The sequence below is a fragment of the Balaenoptera borealis genome, assembly GCF_965194805.1.
Source record: "Balaenoptera borealis genome assembly, chromosome: 13".
Taxonomy (NCBI): domain Eukaryota; kingdom Metazoa; phylum Chordata; class Mammalia; order Artiodactyla; family Balaenopteridae; genus Balaenoptera; species Balaenoptera borealis.
In genome coordinates, this window is record NC_138870.1 from 103671491 (window position 1) to 103685079 (window position 13589).

Here is a 13589-nt window from a genome sequence, read left to right on the forward strand (position 1 = left end):
GCCCCCCCGCCATTCTCCTGTCCCAGGCCTTGCTCACCAAGGACGGTGCAGCACCCACCCCGGGAACTTGCTAGAAATGCAGAGCGGCTGCGTCGGGAGCTCTGGGGATGGGCCCGAGGTCTGTTTTTCTAGGCGGGGCTGCTGGATGCTCCGGTTCGAGACCCCTGCGCCGAGCTGCCTGTCACGGCTGGCGCCCAGGGCCCACCGAGGACACTAAACCGGTGTCCCGCAAGCCCCCTTATCTGCGGATTCTTCCAGCTCCTCGGGCAGCCCCGGCCGAGGCCTGGAAACACTGCAGTGATTAACAGCTTTATCTTGAAACACCGTTCTCTCCCTGTCCAAGCCAGGAGAGCTTCTCACGCAGTCTTCTCCAGAAAACAAGAGCTTTGCACTTGAACTTGGCCTGGGGAAAAGATCGGTTCGAAAATGTAAAAAGGAAGAAAAGGCAGGTGAGGGTGTTCCCTCACTGGCCACGGTTCTCTGAGTCCAGTCACTGAGGTCCACGTGCTCACAGTGTGGACACAGGTGGGTCCGACGGTGTCCCTCCCCTTTAGAAGCTGAGTCAGGGCCCCCTGTGCACACTGGCCTCCCTGGCATCTTCCCGCCTTCCTGGGATGCCTTTCCTTGGCAAAGCATTCCTTAGAGCGAGGGGGCCTTCGGGTACAGCTGCCGCCCCATTCTGCACTGTGCCCTTCCCGTTGCTGGCTGACTGCCCTGTTCACAGTGGAGGCCACTCTGGCCACCGTCCACCTGCTAGCAGGCCTTGCTGTGCGTTTTCACAAAATCTCAGACCAGTGTCTAAACCCTGAGAGGATTCATTGGAACTCTGTAGTTCTGTTAGTTTTCCTGTTGAAAAATTAATAGATTTGGCCATCCTTGATCAGGATGTCCAGGGGCCACATTCCCCTGGGAGTAAGTAGGCCGTCCCCTTGAAAGGGGCCAGTGGTCTCTGGTTCATCGCGATCACTACCTCTCTCTGTGCTCCCGCATCTCGGTCAGCCACCGTCCTGGGCTCCCAGGTCTGCCATGTCCCCTCCAGGAGCCTGGTGGCCGAGTTGGTGGCTCTGGTGCAAGGCAGGAAGCCCTGTAGCCGGGGGCTACAGCGGAGCTGCAGATGGCGTGTGGGGAGAGGGAGGGTGGGCAGGAGGGGCGGGGCCTTCTTGGGAGAGGCGAGGTGTGGCAGGGGCGGGGGAGGACAGTCTGAGGACACTCTGATGGTGCCGGGGAGACTGGATCAGGCCAAGTGCCCGTGTCTGTGAAGGTCCTTGACTCATGTAGTGGCAGGTCATTGGGTCCCTGGTGTGACGGCAGGAGTATGGCCTTGGGGGAGGGCGACAAGTGGATCTGGCTTCAAATCTCTACTCTGCTAGTTACTATCTGCGTGACCCTGGATGGTTATTCACCTTTCCTGAGTCTCAGTGTTCTCATCTGTAAAATGGGGCCGATACTACTTTATTTACTTGGATGTCTGCAGATACCTTTATTTGGGGCACTCTTCAAAAAACAGATCCTTTCTATGCATCAAATATTTTATTTTATTTTTTTAATTTTAATTTTTTTTTTTTAGCCAAGAACAAAGGAACTTATTTACTTAAATGTCGGCCAAACATCATAATTAATGTACACTGGATTTCATTTTTTTCAGGACTGGACCCACTTCCCATACTCTCTTTTTTTATTATTAATTTTTATTTTATATTGGAGTATAGTTGATTAACAACGTTGTGTTAGTTTCAGATGTACAGCACAGCGATTCAGTTATACATATACACGTATCTCTTCTGTTTCAAATAATTTTCCCATTGTAGGTTATTACAGAGTATTGAGCAGAGTTCCCTGTGCTCCACTGTAGGTCCTTGTTGGTTATCTATTTTAAATATAGCCGTGTGTACATGTCGACCCCAAACTCCCCATCTATCCCTCCCCCCACCACCCTTCCACCCTGCTAACCAGAAGTTCGTTCTCTAAGTCTGTGAGTCTGTTTCTGTTTTGTTAATAAGTTCATTTGGGGTCGATACTACTTTTTTTTTAAATTAAAAAAATTTTTTTGGCCATGCCGCGTAGTAGGCGGGACCTTAGTTCCCCGACCAGTGATTGAACCCGTGTCCCCTGCAGTGGCAGCGTGGAGCCTTAACCACTGGACCGCCGGGGAAGTCCCGGGGTTGACACAGCTTTAGAACTGTGGCGCGTGGTGTATGTGAAGGCCCGAGCTTGGCTCCCCAGTGTTGTAAGGGCTTCCTCCTCTGTCTCCTTCTCCTTCCCTGTATGGCAGCGAGGACAAGACGCCTCGTGGTCCGCCCGATCCTCAGCACAGAGGTGACCAGGGGTCGGTCCAGGTATCCTGACCTGGAGTCTCCCGCGTCACCCTCCGTGGTCCTCCGGTGGACGCGGGGGTGGTAACCTTCTCAAGACCCACACTCACTGATTTTCTCCTTTGAAACCACCCAGATGCCAGGCCAGGAGCTCAGGTGGTGCGGACAGCCCGTCCACGGAGGGCCCTGGGGCTCGGGGTGTTTCCTCACCTGCGGGAAGGCAGGTGTGTCTGTCCACAGGCTCCCGGTTTAACCAGCACGTCGGAGGGGCGGCTGGCCCCCCGAGCCCCAGGCTTGGATGGCTCGTGCTCAGCCCCCTGACTCCTGGGCCGGGAGGGGACAGCCTCTCTCCCCCCCTCACCCCACCCTGGCTGCCACTCAGAGATGGATTGGCCTCAAAGCCAGAGCACAAAAAACAGATAAATATTTATTCCAGAAACTCCTGTGATGTCAGGTTTTATTGTAAATACATTTGGTGAGTGACAGGCCGATAAATCTTGCCTCTGTAAGATGCTCCCCTCTCTGATCCCTGGCCCCGACTGCTTGTCGTGATGGTGTGTGGCTCTGTCCTCCAGATGCTGCCCTCCCTCCCCGTCTCAGCTCAGTCCCCAGCAGGGGTCCTCCTGGTCCCCTCCTGCCTCGGCAAAGACCCCTTTCCCCCCATTCCTGCATAGGAGTGAGGCTGCTTTGGATAAAAAGGCACCAAGGTGGGCAGCTTGTTTTTAACTCCCCCTACTCCCGCCTGGAGCCAGGAGCCAGGAAGTGGCCGGTCCCCCAGGTGCGTCCTGTGGGGCGGTGGGCTCCCGAGATGCCCCACATCATCACTTCCAAGGTCCTCTTGGAAGCACTTCCCTCCTCGCTTCTCTGGGGCATTCCCAGCCCCCTCAGCATCCAGCAGCCCCGTGGTCACGGGAAAACCCTGAGGGGAGAGATGGGCTGAGCAGAGCTCCCGGATGGGGCTCCAGAGACAGCGGCTGCTCTGACTCAGAATGTTTCTTGGGGCACAGTGCTCTCCCACGGCACACCTGCATTTGCTCTAGGAGCATTCATTGAGAACCTACGGAATTCTAGGTCCATGATGCACGAGCTTCCATGAGCACGGCTGGTTCATTCATGCAGCAGGTGTCTACTGTGTGAACGACAGGGCTCATCCCCCGGGCCGGCCGGGCTCTGCCCTCCTGGAGCTGACATGCGTGTGCCCAGCCTGTAGGTAGAGGCTTGCTGGGGGGGCCTTGGGGTCTGAATGCTGGTCGAGAGGGGTCTGGAAGCAAGCCAACATGAGGGTGAGTCCCCCTGATGAGGAGCAAGGAGGGGGCTGGGTCTGCAGCCTGGGGATAAACGCTGGCGTCTGGACCACCCAGAAATGGGTGATTCTGTTTCCAAGACTTGGAGGGGAACCTTTCCATCTTCTTCTCCTTTGAGGACTCTGCAGGGAAGAAAAGGAAAGTTCTGTCACCTTCAAAGTGAAGAACTTTGACAACTCTGCAGGTCTGACCCAAACACATTAGAGCCAGGAGTGTTTGGGGGCAGACAGAGAGCCCCGTAGGACGTGGGTCTGGCGGCTGTGGGCACGTGGGTGGGTGGGTTATACTTGAAGCCCCTTTTATGTCCCTCCAACAACTCCTTTCTGCCCCATCTCCTGGAAGCAGTAACACGAACCCCAGTTTGGCTGGCATTCTTTTTATTCCTTTACTATGTATGTATCTGTACATAAACAGTATCCGGTATTGTTTGTGTGCTTAACATTGTATATGAATGAAATCTACATGTTCCATGATTTTTTTTTTTTCTTTAAAATCGATCCCAGTAATTCATTCCTTTGAACGGCTGCACAGCCTTGGCTATGGCTTAGGCCTCCATTCCTGCGCTGGTGGATATTTTAGTCACTTCCCACCATTGATCGTTGCAGATGCAGTTGCCGTGCCCATTGCTGTCCCCCTCACCTGAATTTATGTGGCAGAGTTCAGCGGTGGGAAGCTTCTAGAGATGGGTCGGCTGCATCATAGGGTGTGTAGGCCTCTTTGCTAGACACTGCTGGTGGTCACAGCTCACACGACCCCATTTTCCAGATGAGACAGTCAAGGCGCATGAAGGCTAAATAACTGGCCCAAGGTCTCATGGCTGAGAAGTGGCAGAGCCTAAACGCAAAACCCAGGCCATCCTGCTCAGGGCAGAAGAGAGAAACTGGAGGTTCTGTGGCCCCGGGGCCTGTCCAAAGTCCCCACCCACTTTCTGTGCCACCACCACGAACACAAAGTCGATGCTGCTACACCCCTCAACCGCACGTAGTGTGGTCAGACCGAGCCCACTGCCCATCTGGTGGACGCCATGGTGGTGAGTGGGCACTTCCCTGGTGGTTAACAATGGTGGGCATCCTTTCACGTTGAATGTCTGTGATGGTTGGTTTCATGGCTCACCTGGGTGGCGGTCCCCACTTATTTCATCACACCACACCCAGGTGCTGCTGGGAGCGTGTTCTGTAGATGTGGTGGATCTACGATCAGTGGACTTGAAGTGAAGGATGACCCTTGATTGTGCAGGTGGGCCTCACCCAATCAGTCGAATGCCTTAGGAGCGAATGCTGAGGTTTCCCAGGAAGGAAGAAATTCTGCCTGAAGACCGCAGGACCTGTTCTTGCCTCGGTTCCCACCTGCTGGCCTGCCAAGCGGATTTCAGACCTAATGGCCCCATAACTGTGCCAACCGATTCTTCAAAAGAAAGGATATAGACCTCCTACTGGTTCTGCATCTCAGACTGACCCAGAGGCTGCTCACGCTTTCTCTTCTGTGAGTTGCCTGTGTATCTGGCAAATGCTTCTGTGAGTTGCTTGTGTATCTGGCAAATGCTTCTGTGAGTTACCTGTGTATCTGGCAATGCAATATTGCAAATGCTGATACCTGGTCAGTTATGTGAGTTGAAATGGCATCCCCCAGGCTGTGACTTACCTTTACGCTGTCTTTTTGAAAACAAAATTGTCTTCCTTTCTGGTTTGTGGGTTTGTGTGTGTGTGCTGTTAATAAATCTCTGCCTTTAGGTCCTAAAGATATTCTGCCATATTTTCTTTTAAAAACGTCTGTAGTTTTCTTTTCACCACAGAGGCCTTTCGTCCACTAGAAACGGACACGTGTGTCGTGTGAGGTAAGGGTCACGTGGGTGCAGCCCCTCCTGGGGGTTACTGATGACACATCACGTGCATCCGCGCTAGTCTCCGAATTGCGCACCTTGGATTTCCCGTCAGTTCTCCACATTCTGTGGAGCGTGCAGCCGGGTGGGCTTGGTGATGTAGGAAAACACTACCCAGGAGAGGACACTAGATTCTACAGTGTGTCTTCTTAAAGGAGATTTTCTCCGACCACATAAAGTATTTATGCTGGAATTTCAACGTGGCGTGTTTGGAGACCTAAGAGGTTTTTACGAGATTATTGACAACACGGCGGCTCTTCCCTTGGAACACGGCAACGCCATCTGCCACCATCGCCGCTGGCCCAGTGCATCCCCAGCGAGGAAGCAGGAGGCCTGGGTTCCTGCTCAGCACACACAGCCCAGCCTGACTTGCTGCAGGATCGGCTGAGGATATGTCATTTGAACTTATGAAAACAGCCTGTTCTTGCCATAAAATATTTCAGCCAAGCCTCCAGCCCCACACTCCACAGGACTGTGTTAAGGTTCAGATTTTATTCTATTTTTTGTACATGAACACTCAATCCAGCGACATTTACAGAATAATTCATTTGTTCCCTACTGATTTGTGCTTTGCCTTGCTGTGCGTTTGGCTGATATTGATTGGATGTTGGATGTTGTATATGGAAAATTGTAGAAACAGTTTTAAGCCTGGGGTCTTTATCATCTTCCTCTGGAGAAGGTGTCCCATGTTTCTGGCTGGAAACAGGGGCACTCAGAGCCCAGGATCCCCTTCCTCCTGTCTCGGAGACTGAGTGGTCAGGAGCTGGTCTCTGGTCCCTGGGACTGCTCAGCTCTTTCTTTGCTCCCAGGTATTGGGGGAGGATGGGGGTCCCTGTCACTCTGTTAATTTCAGGTTTTCATTGACATGTGAGTCTGTTTCTGTGCGGTGTGGCCTGTTCTACTGGCTTATTTCCTGCCCCTGTGTCAGCATTACACCCCTTTACTTGCTCTGCCCTTCGGTGGGACAAAACCCATCCCCTGTTTCCTAGTTCAGGATTTCCTTAGCCGATTCTGAGCCTTTCCTCCTCCAGGTAAATTCTAAGGTGAGCTTAGCAACAAAGCAACCTGTTGAAGTTTGAATAGAGTTGTGATAAAAGTATGCCTTGGCTTTAGAGACACGACGTCTTCCTGATGTTGACCCTTCCCTTGCGTGAGCACAGTACACTTCCCAATTTAATCACTTTGTCTTATGTATCCTGATTATATATTCTTTAAAAAAAAGAATAGATTTTATTTTTTAAAACAGGTTTAGCTTTACAGAAACCTTGAGTGGAGAGTACAGAGAGTTCCCATATACCTCTTCCCCATTTTCCCTATTTTTATAACCTTGCTTTAGTGTGGTACATTTGTTACCATTGATGAACCCATACTGATAAATTATTATTAACTACACGAAGGTTCACTCCATGCTGTACATTCTATGGGTTTGGACAAATGCAGTCATTCCATGTATCCATTGTTACAATCTCATACAGACTAGTTTTCCTGCCCTAAAAATCCTGTGCTTTGCCTGTTTGTCCTTTATTCTTGCCCCCCAATCCCTGGCAACCACGGACTCTTTTTACTGCATAACTTTGCCTCTTCAGAATGTCCTGTAGTTGGAATCATACAGTCTGTAGCATTTTCAGATTGGCTTCTTTCTTGTCTTATTGATTTAGTTACCAATACTATTGCAATGTTTAATAGGAGTGGTGAGAGGAAAAATTCTTGCCTAGGTCCTGATCTTAGCAGGTAAGCATCTAGTTTCTCAATATTAAGTATTATATCAGCTATAAGTTTTTTTTTGCACATATACTTTATCAAGTTGAGGAAATTCCCTTCTGTTCTTAGTTTGCTGAGAGTTTTTATCATGAATGCAGGTTGGGTTTTGTCAAAAGAGTTTTCTGTATCTATTGATATGATCATTGATCTTTCTTCTTTAATCTGTTGATGTGATGGCTTATATTAATTGAATGTATACCTGGAATAAATCCCACTTGATTGTGGTGTATAATTCTTTTTACACATTGTTGGATTCAATTTGCTAATAGTTTGTTGAGGGTTTTTGCATCTTTGTTCACAATATGTATTGGCCTGTAGTTTTCCTTTCTTGTAATGTCTTTATCTGATTTTAGCATAAGTGCAATGGTAACCTCATAGAATTAGTTAGAAAATTGTCCTTCTGCTTCTATTTTCTGTAAGAAGTTGGAGAGGATTGGTATCATTTCTTGCTTATATGTTTGATAAAATTTACCAGTGAAACCATCTGGGCCTGGTGCTTTCTTTTTTGGAATATTATTAACTACTGATTCATTTTATTTTAATAGATTAGATTCAGATTGTCTATTTCCTCTTGTGTGAGTTTTGGTGGCTTTTGTCTTTGAAAAAATTGGCCTATTTCATCTATGTTATCAAATCTGTGGGCATGGAGCTGTTTGTAATATTCCTTTATTATCTTATGTCAATGGGATCAGTAGTGATGACTCCTCTTTCATTATAGACATTAATAATTTGTGTCTTCTCTTTTTTCTTTGTTAGCTTGGTTAGAGGTTTATCAATTTTAAAGATCTTTTCAGAGAATCAGTTTTTGATTTCATTGACTTTTTCTATTGCTTTCCTATTTCCAATTTCAGTGATAGCTGCTCTAAATTTTATTATTTTCTTTTCCTTGCCTTAGGTTTATATGGGTTTTCATTCTTTAGTTTCCTTAGGTGGGAGCTTAGATTATTGATTTTAGATTTTTCTTCTTTTCTAATATGCATTCAATGCTGTAAATTTCTAGCAACTGTTTTCATTATATCCCACAAGGTTTGATAAGTTGTATTTTTATCTACATTTAGTTCAAAATATTTTAAGATTTCTTTTGAGACTTCTTTTATGAAGAAGACTCAGGTGTTTTATAAAAGTTATTTAATCTCCAAATATTTTGAGATTTTTTTCCAGCTGTCTTTCTCTTATTGATTTCTAATTTGATTCCATTTTGGTCTGAGAGCATACTTTATATGATTTCTCTTCTTTTAAATTTCTTAAGGTGTGTTTTATGGGCCAGCATGGGATCTATCTTGGTGAGTATTTCATGTGAGATTGAATAGAATGTGTATTCTGCTGTGTTGGATGACCTATTCAATAAACGTCAATTAGATCCAGTTGATTGATGGAGCTGTTCAGTTCAACTATATCTTACTGATTTTCTGCCTGCTGGATCTGTCCATTACTGATGGCGGGTGTTGAATTCTCCAACTATAATAGTGAATTTATCTGTTTCTTTTTATCAATTCTATCAACTTTTGCTTCACATATTTTGAAGCTTTGTTGTTAGATGCATACATGTTAGTCCTTGTTATGTTTTCTTGGAAAACTGACCACTTTGTCATTATGTAACGCCCCTCTTTATCCCTGATATTTTCCTTGTTCTGAAGTCTGCTTTGTCTGAAATTAATACAGTTTCTCCAGCTTTCTTTTGATTAATGTTAGCATAAAATATATTTTCCCATCTCTTATAATCTATCTGTGTCCTTATATTTAGTTAATTTCTTGTAGACAACATAGTTTGGTCTTTTTTTTTTAATACTCTGAAAGTCTGTCTTTTAATTGGTATACTTAAATCATTCACATTTGAAGTGATCAGTGACAATGGTTGGATTAATATCTACCATGTTTGTTTTCAATTAGTTGCACTTGTACTTCGTTGATCCCCCCCACCATTTTCTGCAGTTTTAATTGAGCGTTTTATATGATTCTATTTTCTCTCCTCTATTGGTATAGCAATTATACTTCCTTTTTAAAACTTTGAGGTGGTTGTCCTGGAGTTTGCAATACACTCTTACAACTAATCTAAGTCTACTCTCAGTAACACTAAATCACTTCATGGGTAATTCAGGTAACTTTTAACAGAATATTCCCAATTACTCCCCCTTATCTGTAATATAATTGCTGTCATGCATTTCACTTATCCATATGCAATCATCTCCCAACACATTGTTTCTGTTATCACTTTGAACAGTTATTTATTAGATCAGGTAAGATTAAGAAAAATAAAAGATTTTATTTTACCTTTGTTTATTCCTTCTCTGAAGCTTTTTCTTTCTTTCTCTTGATCTGAGTATATGGCCCATATCATTTTCTTTCTCTGCAAAGAGCTTCTTTTTATATTTCATGCCAGGTGGGTCTACTGGCAACAATTTCTCTAAGCTTTTGTTTGTCTGAAAAAGTCTTTATTTTTCCTTCACTTTTGAAGGATAATTTCTCTGCACAGAATTCTAGTTTAATGTTTTTTCTTTTAACACTTTAAATATTTCACTTCACTCCCTTCTTGCTTGCATGGTTTCCGATGAGAGGTTCAGTGTAATTCTTATTTGTGTTCTTCTAAAGGTAAGGTGTATTTATTCTCTGGCTTATTTCAAAATATTCTCTTTGTTTTTTGTTTGTTTGTTTGTTTTGTATTTTAAATATGATATGCCTTGGTGTAGATTTTGTGCTACTTATCCTGCTTGGTGTTCCCTGAGATTCCTGGATCTGTGGTTTGATGTCTGTCATTAATTTTGGAAAATCCTCAGCCATTGTTACTTCAAATACTTCTTCTGCTTCTTTCTTTCTTCTCCTTTTGATATTCCCATTACATGTATCTTGCACTTTTTGATATGGTCCCACACTTCCTGGGTGCTCTGTCCTTCTTTTCATTCTTTTTTTTTTCTTTGCATTTCAGTTTGACAAGTTTCCATTTACTTACCTTCAAGCTTACTGACTCTTTCCTCAGTTGTGTTCAGCCTACTGATGAGATATTCTTCATTTCTGTTGCAGTGCATGTGATTTCTAACATTTCCCTTTGATTCATTCTTAGAGTTTCCATCTCTCTGCTTAGAGTACCCATATGATCTTGCATGTGGTCTACTTTTTCCATTAGCGTCCTTAACCTATTAATCATAGGTATTTTAAATTCTTGATCTGATTATTCAAAAGTCTCTGTCATATCTGAGTCTTGTTTTGTGTTTTTTCTTACCTTTTAGCATGACTTTTTGATGTTGTTTTTGTTCACATCCAGACCTAATATATCAGGCCAGAGAAGCTGAGGTAATTAGGCTTTTAGTGTGAGGTTTTATGTTAATCAGGCTCTTCCAAGAAATAAAAGAGGAGGGAGTACATTCCAACTTATTTTATGAAGCCAGTATTACCCTGACACCAAAACCAGACAAAGACATCAAAAGAAAAATAAACTACGGACTAATATATATTCCAAATATAGACACAGAAATTCTAACAAATACTGGGAAACAAGTTTAGCAACACATAAAAAGTAGAGAACATGCCAAATGGGATTTGTCCCAAAAGTTAAAGGATGGTTTAACATTTGAAAATCAAATAATATAATATGCTATGTCAGTAGCATAAAAGATAAAAAGCAAAAACTACATGGTCATCTCGATAGACACAAGAAAAGCCTTTGACAATATTCAACACTGTTGCATAATTTAAAAAAAACCTCAACAAACTAGGATAAGAAGAGGAATTCCTCGACCTGATAAAAGGCGTCTGGGGAAAAGCCACAGCTGACATCATAGTTAATAGTGAAAGATGGAATGCTTTCCTCCTAAGTTTAGGAACAAGAAAAGGATGTCTGCTCTTGACAGATATCTTCAATATTGTCCTGGAAGTTCTTGGCAGAACAAATAAATAAAATGCATACAGATTGGAAAGAAAGAATTTGAACTATTTCTATATGCAAATGATGTAAACTTGTATATAGAAAACCATAAGAAGTTCCCCACAAGCCGTTAAACTAATAAGCGTGTTCACCAAGATTCAGGATGCAAAGTCAATATATAAAATCCATTTATTTCTATACTCTTGCAAAGAACAATTCAGAAATGAAACTATGAAAGTAATTTCAGTTAAAATAGCATCAAAATAATAAAATATTTAAAAATAATTTTAACAAATAAGCGCAAAATGCATAGCCTGCTAACTGCAAAACACTGTTTTGCAAAAAGTGAAGAAGACCTAATAACTGGAAAGAAACCCCATGTTCATGGTTTGGAAGCATTAATATTGTTAAGATGGCCATACTCCCAAAATAGATCTAAATGTTCAACGCAATCCCCAAAATAATCTCTATTGCCTTTCTTGTAGCTATAGACCAGCTGACCCTAAAACTCACACACAAAATCAGGGGATCTAGAATAGCCAAAACTATCTTGAAAAAGAATAACAAAGTTGGAGGACTCACTTTCTACAATTTTGAAACTTACTGCTCTGCTACCATAATCAAGACAGTGTGGTACTGGCATAGGGATAGACAGGTAGGTCTGTGGAATAGATTTGAGAGTCCAGAAATAAACCCATGTATCTACGGCCAGTTGATTTCTGAAGAGAGTGCCAAGACAATTCAATGGGGGAGATGAATAACTTTTTCAATGATTGGTGTTGAGACACCTGGATTTCCATGCATGAAAGGATGAAGTTACACCAAAAATTAACTCAACATGTAACATAGACAAAAGTTAACTCTTAAATGTAAGAGCTAAAACTATGAAGCTATTAGGAAAAAATGTGGGTGTATACTTCATGACCTTGGACTAGAGAGGCAGTGGTTTCTTAGATACTACATCAAAACATAAGCAAAGGGCTTCCCTGGTGGCGCAGTGGTTGAGAATCTGCCTGACAATGCAGGGGACACGGGTTCGAGCCCTGGTCTGGGAAGATCCCACATGCCGCGGAGCAACTAGGCCCGTGAGCCACAGCTACTGAGCCTGCGCGTCTGGAGCCTGTGCTCCGCAACAAGAGAGGCCACGATAGTGAGAGGCCCGCGCACCGCGATGAAGAGTGGCCCCCGCTCGCCACAACTAGAGAAAGCCCTAGCACAGAAACGAAGACCCAACACAGCCATAAATAAAAAAAAAAAAACAAAAAAAAAAAACCATAAGCAAAAAAACCAAAAACCAAAAAACAAAAAGCAGAAAAAAAAGATTAGTTGGACTTCATCAAAATTAAAAACTTTTGTTCTGCACAGAACACCACCAAGAAAGGGAAAAAGGCAATCTACAGAATGAGAAAAAATATTTGCAAATCATAGAAGAGACTTGTATCTAGAACATATAAAGAACTTTTAACTCAGTAGTAAAAAGATAAATAGCCCAATTAAAAATGGGCAAGGGTTTGACTAGACCTTTCTCCAAAGAAGATAAACAACTGGCCAATCAGCGCATGAAAAGCTGCTCAGCATCATTGTCATCAGAAAAATGCAAGTCAAAATCACAATGAGTTACTGCTTCAAACCCATTAGAGTGGCTTTAATAAAAAAAGATAGATAATTTCAAATGCTGGAGATAATGTGGAGAAATTGGAATCCTCATGCACTGCTGATGGAATTACAAAATGGAACAGCTTCCTTAGCACACAGGCTGTCAGTGCTGTGAGCTAAATGTTTGTATCCCCTCCCCATTCATACCTTGAAGCCCTAATCCCTGAGGTGAGGGTATTTGGAGGTGGGGCTTTGGGAGGAAAGTAGGTCATGAGGGTGGAGCCCTCACGAGGAGATGAGAGCCCTTGTAAGAAATGACAGGTGAAACACGCTTACTTTCTCTACCTGTGGGGACACAGTGAGAAGGTGGCCATCTGCAAACTGGGCAGAGGGCTCTCACCAGAGCCCCACCCTGATCTGGGACTTCTCAGCCTGCAGAACTGTGAGAAATAATTTCTGTTGTTTAAGCACCCCCCCAGTCCGTGATCTTTGGTTAAAGCAGCCTGAGCTAAGAGAGGCATGTTCTCAGAGGATAAACAGAACTGCCATATGACCCAGCAATTCCACGGCTTGCTGTATCCCCGAGATCAAGGAAAACAAGTGCCCACACAGCAGCTTATACACAAACGCTGAGAGCAGCATTACTCATAACAGCCCCAAACTGGAAAAAACCTCAGTGTTCATTAACTGATGAATGGATAAATCAAACGTAGTATGTTCATAAAATGGAATATTGTTTGGCAATAGAAAGAAATGACGTACTGTCATACTACAGCATGAGGAACCTCGAAAACATGATGCTCAGGGAAAGAAGTCAGACACAAAAGGCCACATATTGTATATTTCAATTTCAATGAGATGTCCAGAATAGGCAAATC

The 13589-nt window shown here is 44.0% G+C and overlaps 1 protein-coding gene across 1 annotated transcript in view; it reads left to right on the top strand.

Annotated features, from left to right (window-relative positions):
- Positions 1-13589, top strand: part of LOC309608733 (uncharacterized protein) — a gene marked incomplete at its 3' end in the record, with an annotated part of 305981 nt that overhangs the window by 90351 nt on the left and 202041 nt on the right. The gene's annotated exons all lie outside the window — the stretch shown is intronic.